At 37.4% G+C, this 12142-nt stretch overlaps 1 long non-coding RNA gene across 1 annotated transcript; it reads right to left on the bottom strand.

Moving 5' to 3' along the window:
* Positions 1–2287: 2287 nt before the first annotated feature.
* Positions 2288–8553, bottom strand: LOC138430152 (uncharacterized). Its single transcript, XR_011253019.1, has 4 exons — positions 8341–8553; positions 7130–7209; positions 3950–4001; positions 2288–2790 (listed from the first exon to the last, which is right to left on the bottom strand). It is a non-coding gene; the product is annotated as an uncharacterized lncRNA (long non-coding RNA).
* Between the last annotated feature and the right edge of the window lie 3589 nt (positions 8554–12142).

The following is a 12142-nucleotide window of genomic DNA, read 5'->3' as shown; positions in this document are numbered from 1 at the left end:
TACAGTTTAAATACAGATAGAAGCTAATATATTTGGAGCAGACACCATGATGCTTGTCTCTTGCTTGATACTTAGAGAGTATCAAAGTGCTTTTCTGTGAGGGAGGTATTGGGTATTGGGTATAAGAAGGAAATATTTCCTATTGCTATATTTATAAATTCTCTTTGTTTTATATTCTATATCCTCTTGTTCAAGACCTTCTAATTCAGACTTTAAAGAACAGAATGACCTTAGTGTTCCTCTTTCAGTAATAAGTACAAATGCAAGTCTAGTGAACACCTCCAGAAGACATGGTATACTTTGGCACACATGTGATTCTACTCTATGAATTTATTTCTCCTGTGTTGTAAGAAAAGGAAAAGGGGGGAAAGAGAGATATGTTTAAAATTTCTGTAACATTCTGTTTGTTGATCTCTAGGTTCTCCTGAGAAATGATTTAAGAACCACTGAGTCCTAAGGAAAAGAGTTCCACCTCAGTTCCTGAAAATCTTCACTTAGCTACATCTTATAGGTTCTGCTTTTTTGGTGGCCTCTTTGTGACAGTCCTTTGGAGATACTGTCATAGTTCCTGGAAAATGATGAAGTATAGAGGGCAGTGGTTCAAGCTGTGCTAAAAGGCCATTCTCAGAGGGCTTGAAGGAGGGAACTGGCTAATAGCAAGATCTGAGCATTTCAACTAAAAATGGAAATATCTGCCCACCTTATTTTCAGACATAGGCATGAGAAGCCATTTCCTATAAAGTAGGAAAGATCTTTCTCTGCCCTTTATACTATTACACTAAACTAAAGTGTTTTATAAATGGAAATCAACTTCTGGAATGGCAGTGTAATGAATTTTACAGACCCATGCCCCATACTGGTATAAATTATTTAAACAGCATCTGTTTAATATATCTGGAAATTGCCCTAGGACATATAACAAATAAACAGACACAAGTAATTTCACTAAGTTTTAGAAATTACAATGAAAATCTGTGATACTTGAGCCACTATCAACTCCCTCCCCACACTCCCAGCTCATCCTGATAGAATCTCTACTCTGGGTTGGTGTGACCAGAATAATAGAGATCCGTCAACCATCAGCCCCAGTCAATGGACACTACTCCAAAGAGGACCAGGCCACTTCCCAGCTCTGAGTTGCAGAGGCTAAACTCCTGGTGAGTGCAGCCAAGAAGTCAGAGCCTCTCTTACTCCAGCCATCCTCTGTTCACCTTTCTGGGGATCTCTGGCAGGTGCAGTCAGGCTTAGCTTACTGGAGTCTTGATCACACTTGCAGTGCTCACTTTTAGGGCAGCTATTCCAGTTCAGGAGATGCAAATTGAGATATAAAGAGGTTTCTGCCTTTGCCCAGCAACTTGCTTTAAAACAGGTATTAATCAGAGAGAAATGGACCAATGCCTCATCCCTAGCTCTGGAGCAGGAGCTCAGAGATTTTGCCAAGGCTGAGGGAAATGCATAGTCAAGAGACTCTGAGGCTGTCTCCAGACAGCTGACTTTATTTGTAATAGAGTGTATGGGAATCCAAACCTAAGGCCTCAGTCAAACCAACTGATACTTGAGTGATAATCAAGTAAGAAATTTCAGTGGTAAGCAGTTAAGACATTTCAATGAAAGTGAAAATTGCTCAGCCGTGTCAGATTCTTTGCAACCTCATGGACTGAATAGTTCATGGAATTCTCCAGGCCAGAATACTGGAGTGGGTAGCCTTTCCCTTCTCCAGGGGATCTTCTTGACCCAGGTATTGAACCCAGGTCTCCCGCATTGCAGGCAGATGAATTCTCTACCAGCTGAGCCACAAGGGAAGCCCAAGAATACTGGAGTGGGGTAATCTATTCCTTCTCCAGCGGATCTTCCCAACCCAGGAATCAAACCGGGGTCTCTTCCATTGCAGGCTGATTCTTTACCAACTGAGCTAACAGGGAAGCCATCATGTACTCTTCTCAATTACGAGTAATAAGCTAAATAGAAGGTCAGCAGTTTATGACAGAGAACCAGAAAAAGAAACACTTAAGAGCCCTTCTGGGATCAGAAACGCTCTACCCTTCTCCAGATTTAATTGAATCATACTGGAGCAATCTTACTCTTCCTTTCCCCGCTTCCCTTTTTCTGGGTCCTGTCATCACTCCCTGAATAAATCACATGCATCAAGATCTTCTGGGAAGGAGATCCCAGGTAGAAATATCTTCACCATAGGAACTTAAGACCATACTACTTCTTTTGTCATTTCTGTTAACTTTCAAAGAAATTACATAATAATCATAAATGTTAGGAAACACACAGAGCAAAATTATTATTGCATGCATATTATATATTTCCATATGTAGATTTCTACTTTATTATAATCAAATTTCAACAAATTTTATATGGAATTTATATTGAATCCAATAAAACATTTTTTCACAGGAAAATCCATATGTTAATGGATAACTGATGATTTTGACTTATTGTATGATGACAGTGCCTGCAAGTCTTTATATCTTAGGTTGACCTTCTGCTTCATCCACAGACTGTGTTGTTCTTTAATCTGTGCTTAGAATGAACAGGTCACGACTCACAAATGCAGGCAGAAGAACCCTTGAAAAGTCTGTATAATCTTCACAACACAGCCCACTCAGGCTAGTTGAAGTCATTTTGATATATACCCAGATGTTAGGCTTCCTTGTCCACTTACAGAGACCTGCAGACCTTGGTAAGTGTTCCACAACAAATCCAGCCTCTTCCTCATGGCCGGTGATTACCACTTGTTTCTCTTTGGCCTGCTTAGGAGCTTTGGCCTGTGATGCTGTGTTGCTAGGAGTTAAAACAAATAGTTGTGTAGACATGTGGATGCATGGTTCAGGTACCCAGGCAAGAACTCATTTGGATGATGCCTGAACAGATGGACAGTAAACATACTCTTTTGCATATCTCTGCTCTAAAATAAGAAGGATATTTAGATACTGTTTGACCAAACTGGCCCTAGAAACAAACACTTAAGCTGAAACTCTGGAAGTGGGCCATCCCACTTGGCCAAACAAGGGAGGGCAAACTATGACCATTAGGCCAAATGTGTTCCACTGCCTACTTCTGTAAACAAAGTCTTATTGGAACATAGCCATGGCCACTTGTTTTTCTATTGTGTACAGATGCTCTTGCTGAATAGTTGTGACAGAGACCCTGCCAATTATAAAATGTTTACTATCTGGTTTCTTAAGGAAAAGTTTCTATAGATAATGGAAAATGGTGAGGAAGGTGGAGAAGAGGATGAAGGAGGAGGATTTCCTTCATTCTCACAGCCTGACTTCCTTGGGTATCTTCCTACTGTACCTCTGTTTTTCTCTTACATGATATTCCATTTCCTTCCTCACTGACAATTGTACGTGGCCAATTACTTTCTTATCGACTGAATAAAGCCCTTTGAAACCAGTCCAATTGGCTAAATTCCTGTAGAAAGATGGTGGTACCTATGTCAGGAGAGGATCCATGTGTTGGGGAAGTACAAGAATGCTGAGAAAATTGCCAATAGCGAGCATTTCTGGACAATGCAATGAAGGGTTATTTATTTTTGTGTTTACTTATCTTTATTTTAAAATTATTACCAAACATTGTTGTTGTCGTCTAGTTGCTAAGTCACGTCCAAATCTTTTACAACTCCATGGGTTGTAGCCCTACAGGCTTCTCCATTCATGGGATTTCCCAGGCAAGAATACAGGAGTGCATTGCCATTTCCTTCTCCAGGGGATCTTCCTGACCCAGGGACTGAACCCATGTCTCTTGTTTCCTGCAGTGGCAGGTAGATTCTTTACTACTGAGCCACTTGGGAAGCCCACTACTGAACATACTTTTTAACTAAATGCATATATTATAGAATATATTATAATGTTAAAAGCACTTCCTTAACCAGATTACCTGGAAATCCCCTCTAAGAGAAAAATGCTTAAAAATGCTTGGTTTATACAGCTTTGCTTACCTTTATGCTACGGATTTTCTGTTTTTCTTGTTGACACGGAAACTGAAGCCAACTGGGGGAGGATATATAAAGAAGAGAGGCCATAAAAGCTTTTCAACAAGGGGAGATCAATATGTTGTAGAAAAACGTTTATTAGGATGTGACTATTGAGTAACTGACTTTTTCTAATCTCCTGTCACTCTGCACCACACACCCATATTCCAGGTATCATCAGTAAATTTGGCATGACTCTGATAACTCTAAAAATACCAGGAATTAATTACACCTTCAATTTCAGTGTTATCACTTTTTACTGGAAGAAATGAGTAACTTAGTCTTTTTTAACTTTGACAAAGGAAGGACAAAAAAAAAAAAAAGGTGAAAGGGGCAAGTGAACAACAGGTGACAGACAACTGAGAACCATTCTTGGACCTGCGGTGTGTGGAGCAGGTACGTCTATCTGTTTTAGTGCAACTCCATTGTGAACTCAAGATCAGTTTCTGACTAAGAGTGACAACTGGGGAAGGGAAGGAAGGGCACATTGCCTATTGCCTGACTTTCATGCATCTGTGGTTGGCTTTAGTTCAGGGGAAGATCAGCCTCTTCCTTTGGACCAGTAGAGGCTGCAAAGTGACAGCCAGGCACACTGTGTCCCGCTGGATGTGCTACTCCTAGAAAGTCAACTCAGAGCAGCAGCCAGTGGGGTGGAAAGTCCTCATGGGAATCCACCTGCTTGTCTTGCTTGTCCAGCTCTGTGGGAAGATTAGACTTTACAGAACAAGTCACTCTCCTTTAAGGAGGTTATAAGAAATTATAAGTTAAAGAGATAGTTTCTTCTTAATGTCTGTATTAGTCATATTTAAAGTAGCTTTAGAGTGTGAGCTCTATAAACCTCTGTTATTCATTGCTCAGTCACTAAGTCATGTCCAGCTCTTTGTGACTCGTGAACTATAGCATGCCAGGCTTTGTTTTCCTTCACTGTCTTCCAGAGTTTGCTCAAACTCATGTCCATTGAGTCAGTGAATACCATCCAACCACCTCATCCTCTGTCATCCCCTTCTCCTCTTGCCCTCAATCTTTTCCAGCATCAGGGTCTTTTCCAGTGAGCCAGCTCTTTACATTAGGTGGCCAAAGGATTGGAGATTCAGCTTCAGCAGCAGTCCTTCCAATGAATATTCAGGGTTGATTTCCTTTAGGATTGACTGGTTTGATCTCTTTGCTGTCCAAGGGATTCTTAAGAGTATTCTCCAGCACCACAGTTCAAAAGCATCAATTCTTCAGCACTCAGCCTTCTTTACAGTCCAACTCTCACATCCGTACATGACTACTGGAAAAATCATAACTTTGACTATACAGACTTTTGTTGACAAAGTGATGTCTCTGCTTTTTAATATGCTGTCTAGGTTTGTCATAGCTTTCCTTCCAAGGAGCAAGTGTCTTTTAATTTCGTGGCTGCACTCACTGTCCACAGTGATTTTGGACCCCAAGAAAATAAAATCTGTCACTGTTTCCACTTTTCCCCCATCTATTTGCCAGGAAGTGATGGGACCAGATGCCATGATTTTAGTTTTTTGAATGTTGAGTTTAAGCCAGCTTTTTCACTCTCCTCTTTCACCTTTATCAAGAGACTGTTTAGTTCCTCTTCCCTTAATGTCATTAACGTGGTTATCACCTGGGTATCTGAGACTATTGATATTTCTGACAATCTCAATTCCACTTGTGATTCATCCAGCCAGGCATTTCGTGTGATGTACTCTGCATATGAGTTAAATAAGCAGGGTGACAATATACAGCCTTGACTTACTCCTTTCTCAATTTTGAACCATTCTGAGATTCCATGTCTGGCTCTTTTGCTTTTTGTCTCGCATATAGGATTCTCTGGAGGCAAGTAAGGTCAGCTGGTATTCCCATCTCTTTAATATTTTTTCCACAGTTTGTTGTGATCCACACCATCAAAGGCTTTAGTGTAGTCAATGAAGCAGAAATAGACGTTTTTCTGGAATTCCCTTGCTTTTTCTATGATCCAGCAGATGTTGGCAATTTGATCTCTGGTTCCTCTGCCTTTTCTAAATCCAGCTTATACATCTGGAATTTCTTGTTTCACGTGCTGCTGAAGCCTAGCTAGAAGGATTTTGAGCATAATCTGGCTACCATGTGAAATAAGTGCAGTTGTATGGTAATTTGAACTTACTTTGGCATTGCCTTTCTTTGGGATTGGAATGAAAACTGATCGTTTCCAATCCGGTGGCTACTGCTGTGTTTTCCAAATTTACTGGCATATTGAATACAGCACTTTAACAGCATCATCTTTTAAGATTAAAAATAGATCAGCTGGAATTCTATCACCTCCACTAGCTTTGCTCATAGTAGTGTTTCCTAAAGCCCACTTGGCTTCACACTCCAGGATGTCTGTATCTAGGTGAATGACCACACCATTGTGGTTATCCAGGTCATCAGGACATTTTTTGTACGTTTCTTCTGTGTATTCTTGCCACTTCTTCTTAATCTCTTCTGGTTCTGTTAGGTCCTTGCCATTTCTGTCCTTTATTGTACCCATCTTTGCATGAAATGTTCCCTTGATATCTCCAATTATCTTGAAGAAATCTCTAGTTTTTCCCATTTTATTGCTTTCTTCTATTTCTTTGCATTGTTCAATTAAGAAGGCTTTCTTAACTCCCCTTGTTATTCTTTGGATATCTGAATTCAGTTGGGTATATTTCTTTTTCTCCTTTGCCTTTCACTTCTCTTCTTTTCTGAGCCAGTGAGCTCCAGGTCTTGTTTTTGCTGACTATATAGAGCCTCTCCATCTTTGGTTGCAAAGAATATAATCAATCTGATTTTGGTATTGACCAACTGTAAATCCCTATGTAGAGATAAACTTAGTCCCCACATCCCTGATCTTTATTAGTTAAAAATCATTATCTATTCAAAACTCTCTTGCTCTCTCTCTCTCCCTCTCAGTCACTTGTTCTCACTGGCTTCTTTCTCTCTCTGTGTCTTGTTTGTTGGCTTGTCTTTCGTAGTTACACTGGAGTCATTTACAACATTTGTTCAATGTGGAGAATCTGGGTTTAACACTCCTCTCCAATGATTCTTCTATAGGTCAAATTGTGAAAATCAATCCCAAACAGAATTGAAAAACTTCACTTTGTTAATGAAACTAAAAGTCCTCTGACTCATTCAAACTAGGAAGCTACAGACCTGGTTTTTACAAAGCTGTTTGCAGTTGTTCCTCTCTCATCTTCCCACAGATTGCTTCAGTCTTCACTCTAAAGAAGGACCTGGATGATTAAAGCAATCATTAATACAATGTAACTGTTAGAGTTTCATATTTTACCTCCATATTCTCTGCTCCTCTCACTGAAGAATCAGACAAAAGAAGATGGTACAGGGACTGTGTGTTTGAACTTAGTTGTGGCTTGCTCTGATACAAAATTTTATTTGTATACCTTTTCTTCTTAGTAGCCTAGCATTTGCATATTGTTTAAAAGGACCCATGGATGTCATTATTCAGTGCAATTATTTTGAATTAATCCCCATCTAATTCAACCAACATATATTGTATGCTATGCTAAGATATAAGATTTTAGTATCTAATTTTATCCTCAAAACATCCTCCAGGCTGGACCTATAATTTTATTCACATTTCTCCTATGTGATGTGAAGTCACTTCGGTCATGTCCAACTCTTTGTGACTCTGTGGACTGTAGCCCACCAGGCTCCTCTGTCCATGGGATTCTCCAGACAAGGATCCTGGAGTGGGCAGCCATTTCCTTCTCCAGGGGATTTCCTGACCCAGGGATCAAATCCATGTCTCTTAAGTTTCCAGCATTAGCAGGCAGGTTCTTTACCACTAGCACCACCTGGGAAATTATCTTTAAAAACTTTGGCGTAGCTGGGTGAGGCTCTTTGTTTAGGGCCACATGAGTAGTAACTGATAGAATTGTTTTTTTCTCTTCTAAACATGTTTTTATAGTATTAGATGCATCTTGAATATTTGACCTGTAAATATAAGGCTGAATATTTGAGACATTTGAATATCATATCATGTTTAAATATTCCAATTAAGAGATATGCATAGATATTATAGAAAGTCAAATTAATATAATGGCAAACACAAATCTGGCAGGAGACCTGTGGTATAATTGATTTTTAGTACTTAGATGTTAAAATTAAACTTTGCCTTGAAATACAATTACAAGGAGGGACTTCTCTGGCAGTCCAGTGGTTAAGACTCCACACTTCCACAGCAGATTTTGATTTCTGGTTGGGAAATTAAGATCCCACATACCACACTGCCTGACCAAAAACTAAAACAAACAAACAAACAAAAACTACAAGATTTTGCTAGATTTGCTTTTTTCTCTAAATATGTGTATATGTCTCTCAATATAATATAAAATGATACTTACCTTTTTTCTTGTTCTTATCCTCCTTCATGGGACAAGTTGGGAAATACCTGATCCTGATCCTTCTCAGCTAAGTACTTCAGCTGGAATCTCCCAAGATTCAGGACATTCTCCTGCCTTCACTTTTTGAAAAGGAGCCTGCATCCTTAGATTGATCTCATGACCACACAGCTGCTCCTTCTTCCACTTATCATTCTTTTACACTTGGGGTCAACTAAGCAGTTAGAGAACGTGTTTTGGTGTATGATGATCACTAGAAAGCTGCTGCACATCATTGATAAAGGAATTGTAAGATAACCAGTGTGTTTGAGGAAGATTATTCTGCAAGTAATTCGTTGCTGTAGTGTGGATTGTTTACTTTAAAAACAAAAAAGCTTTCTTGTAATAAAATTACTTAACATAAGATTTACCACTTTATCACTTTTAAGAATACAGTTCAGTGACACTAACTACATTTACATTCTTTCACATCTATCACCACTATCCACCTTCAGATATTTTCATCATTTCAAGTGTAAACTCAATACATTTTAAACAGTAATGCCCTATTCCTTCTCCCCTTAGTCCATGATAAACACCATTCTATTACTTTCTGTCTCTGTTAATTTCACTACTTTAGCTACCGCAAATAAATGGAAACATAAAATATTTGTCCTTTTCTGTCTGGCTTATTTCAATTAGCATAATGTCTCTAGCATAAGGATTCATTGATGTAACATGTATCTGAATTTCATTCTTTTTATGTGTACATGTGTGCTTGTCACTTTGGTTGTGTCTGACTCTTTGTGATCCCATAGACTGTAGCTGACCACATTCTTTTTATAGTTGAGTAATATTTCATAGTACGATATGTCACATTCTGTTTATCCATTCATCCCTTGATTGACATTTATGTTGTTTTCACCTTTTGGATATTGTGGATACTGTTTCTATGAACATTGGTGTACAAATATCTGTTTGATTTCTTGCCTTTAATACTTTTGTGTATACTGAAGTGGAATTGCTGCACCAAATACTAATTCTATGTTGTTGTTGTTGTTTTTGATGATCCATCGTAATATTTTCTGCAGTGACTGTACCATTTTATATTCCCACCAGCAAAGCACAAGTGGTGTTCCAATATCCCTACATGCAGGCTAGCAATTGTTTATTGGTTGGTTGGTTGTTTTTTTTTATAGTAGCCCTTCTAATGCATATGAGGTGTTAGTCCATTGTTGGTTTGATTACATTCCCTTACGACTAAGTAACGTTAAGCATATTTTCATGTGCATTTTGGACATTCGTGTATTTTCTTTGGAAAAATGTCTATTTAAGTCAGGCTCACTTATGCTTTATTATGTTGAGGTAGTTTCTTTCTATTCCTAATTTGTAAGTGCTTTTATCATGAAAAAGTACTGAATTTTGTCAAATGCTTTTTCTTTATTGATAAAGATAATCATAGAGACTTCCCTCGTAGTTCAGTTGGTAAAGAATCCACCTGCAATGCAGGAGACCTGGATTTGATTCCTGGGTTGGGAAAATCCCCTGGAGAAGGAAATGGCAACCCACTCCAGTATTCTTGCCTGGGAAATCCCATGCACAGAGGAGTCTGGAGGGCTATAGTCCATAGGGTCTCAAGAGTGGGACACGACTTAGTGACTAAACCACCAGAGATAATCATGCGATCCTTTTATTCTTCTAATGTGGTGTCACATTTGTATTAATTTGGTATGCAGAAACGTCCTTGCATTTCAGGAATAAATATCATTTGGTCATGGTACATGATCTTTTTAATATGTGGCTGATTTTGGTTTAATAGCATTTTGTTGAGAATTTTTGTATAAATCATAATAGGATATATTTTACTGTAGTTTACTTTTCTTGTAGTATCATCATATGGCTTTGATATCAAGATAATGTTTTTCTCATAGAATGAGTAAGGGAATGTTTTCTCCTCTTCATTGTTTTTTGAAAGACTTAAGAGGAATTGATGTTGTTAGTTCTTTGAATGTAGGAAGTCACCAGTGAAGCCATCTACTTTCAGGTTTTCTTTGTTGAGAAGCCTTTTGATTACTAACTCAATCTCCTTTCTCATTATAAGTCTATGCAGATTTCCTAGTCATGAGTCAGTCTTGGTAGGTTTTATGTTCTAGGAATTTAATTCTCTAAGTTATCAAAGTTGTTGCCACACATTATTCATTTAAAATATATTTATAATTCTTATTTCTATACAATCTGTAGTTGTGTCACCACTTTGATATCTATTTTTTGTAATCTGTCTTCTCTCATTTCCTAGTCAGTCTAGTTCAATATTTGTTATTTTCTTGACCTTTTTGAAGAACCAACTCTTGTTTTTATTTAAAAAAGTTTTTTTTCTATTGTTTTCTATCATTTTATTTCTGCTCTAATCTGTCTTATTTTCTTAGTTCTAGTCCTGGAATTTATTTCTATTTAAGTAGTAAGACTAGTTTGTTGATTACTGGGTTCTTTTCTTCTCTTATAATCATTTGCAATTATAATTTTCCATACTAACATTGTTTTGCTATATATTGTAAGTTTTGTTATGTAGTGCTTTTATTTTCATTTGTCTCTAAGTATTATATTTCATCTTTGCTCTATTGGTTAAAAGTGCATTGTTTAGTTTCCTCATATTTGTGAATTTTCCAGTCTTACTCCTGCCATTTATTTCTAGTTTCATTCCATTAGAATAAGAAAAGATACTTTGTATATTTCTTTATAAAAATTTATTAAAGCTTGTTTTGTTTCATAACATACATTCTATTCTTCAAAGTATTTCATGTGCATCTAGTGAATGGGTATTCTCTTTTTGCTCAATGGAGTGCTTGTTAGGTTCAATTAATTTATAGTGTTGTTCATGGCCTCTATTTTGTTACTGATCTTCTGTCCTGTTTTTCTACCCATTATTAAAGATAAAATATTAAAGCCTCCTATACTGTTGAGTGGTCTGTTGCTCATTCTGTCAATGTTTGCTCCCTATATTCTGAAGCTCTGATGTTTGAAGGTATGAGGTACATATCTTTAAAACTGACTTTTCTTGATGACATAGTGATTTACCCTTTTTTGTCTTTTGAAACAGGGTTTTGTACATTCTTTGTTGTCTCATATTGTTATCGCCACTCCATCTCTTTTTTCAGTACTGTTTGCATAAAACGTCTTCTTTCAAATTCAATCTGTGTGTATCTTTAGCTCTAAACTGAATTTCTTATACAAAGCATCTATTTGGATAACTTTTGTTTTTCGAGCTGTTTCTGCCAATCTATGCCTTTACATTGGAGAATTAATTCATTTACATTAGATTGCAGAAATTTAACCCATTTTACATTTAAAGTAATTACTCATAAGAAGAAGTCATTGTTAACATTTTGTCATTTACTTTCTATATGTCATTGTTTTTTCCCCTTTATTTTCTTCATTTCTCTTATATTTACTTGATTTTCTGTAGTAACAGTTTTTACTCCATGCACATTTCCCTTTGCATATATTCTATAGATATTTTCTTTGCAATGGCCATGAGGATAATGTGTAACACTCTTAAGCTATAAAATTTGTTTTAAATATTAATAGGTACCATCTTAAATTCAAGTGCATACAAAAAGTCTATTCTTTCATTTCTCTGCCTTTCCACCTTCACTTTATGTTATTTATGAAAAAATTACACTTTTATGGAGGCTTACCTTGTGGCTCAGCTAGTAAAGAATCCACCTGTAATGTGGGAGGCCTGGATTTGATCCCTGGGTTGTGAAGATCTCCTGGAGAAAAGAAAGGCTACCCACTCCAGTATTCTGGCCTAGAGAATTCCATGGAT

The sequence above is a fragment of the Ovis canadensis genome, chromosome 1, assembly GCF_042477335.2.
Source record: "Ovis canadensis isolate MfBH-ARS-UI-01 breed Bighorn chromosome 1, ARS-UI_OviCan_v2, whole genome shotgun sequence".
Lineage (NCBI taxonomy): Eukaryota > Metazoa > Chordata > Mammalia > Artiodactyla > Bovidae > Ovis > Ovis canadensis.
This window is presented reverse-complemented; position numbering and strand designations above follow the sequence as displayed.